We start from the raw sequence: 1,008 nt of genomic DNA, 5'->3' as shown, positions 1-1,008 counted from the left end.
CATGCATCCTGCTGTCAGTAGCATCCGGAGAGCTTCTCCCCACCCAGGGCTCAAGGTCCCTGGGCTTTTTCTAAGGAAGTGTGACCTGCAGAGCCGCTCCCCCGGCCCGGCTCCGCCCCCGGCGGCCAGGCCTCCCCACAGCGCCCCCTTGCGGGCATCATTGGCCGGGCGTCCCTGCGGCGTGAGTGCGCCCCTAGTTCGGCGGAGCGCAGGACCTCTTCCCCACCCCCCTCAACCCCAGCTGCGGCGCTGGGAACCCCGGGAGCTCCCGGCCAGTTTCCTCCCGACCTTCAGACACTTCTGCTTTTGCCGGGAGCGAGAAGAGGAAGGAGGGCAAAGGGAGGGCGGAGCGCCCGGCGAGGCCGGCGGGGAAGAGGAAGGGAGGTCGGGGTTCGGGCGTCTTCTCCCACGGCGTCATCCGCAAGATGTGGCTTTTCAAGTGCGAGTTCCCCTGTTTTGGACGGCCTGGCTTTGCCCCGAGCCCAGCTCAGGTCTCATTTTCCGCCGCTTCTCCGCGCGGGAGGCGAGGGGCGGCGAGGTCAGAAGGCAGTGGCGAGGGCCGTGCCAGTGTCCCAGGGACCCGACGTCCCTCGGTCCTGAACTGGGGTTTGGGGGTCAAAGCAGTTGGTGTCTCCGTGTTTGGGGTCCAGCTCCACGGTCCACGGGCACCAGGCGCGTCCCGTCAAGCGCCCAGTGGGTGCGCGTCCTGCCCCGCGACCTGCGGCAGCCGGAGGAGAGGTTAGGGCGCCACCTGGCGGCTTCAGCCCGCCGCCCAGACTTGCCTTTGGGGTCACTTGGCTGGGGGATCCTGGTGTTGGGCGTCTCCTTCCTGGCCCGCCCCTAACACAGGATCCCCAGTCCATTTCACTTAGTGGTTGGGGGCCTGGATCACTGGAAATGTGCAGGGTGCGGCAGGATCAGTTTTGAAGAACTGAGGAATGACAAAACAGGATAGTTTTTTTTTCCCCCAGAAAAATATCTTTTTTTTTTTTTTTTTAAGACTTTATT

Source organism: Mustela putorius, unplaced genomic scaffold, assembly GCF_011764305.1.
Source record: "Mustela putorius furo isolate JIRA1106 unplaced genomic scaffold, ASM1176430v1.1 tig00003834_pilon_pilon_pilon, whole genome shotgun sequence".
Lineage (NCBI taxonomy): Eukaryota > Metazoa > Chordata > Mammalia > Carnivora > Mustelidae > Mustela > Mustela putorius.
The sequence above is the reverse complement of the archived record's forward strand: the minus strand, read 5'-3'. Positions refer to the sequence as shown.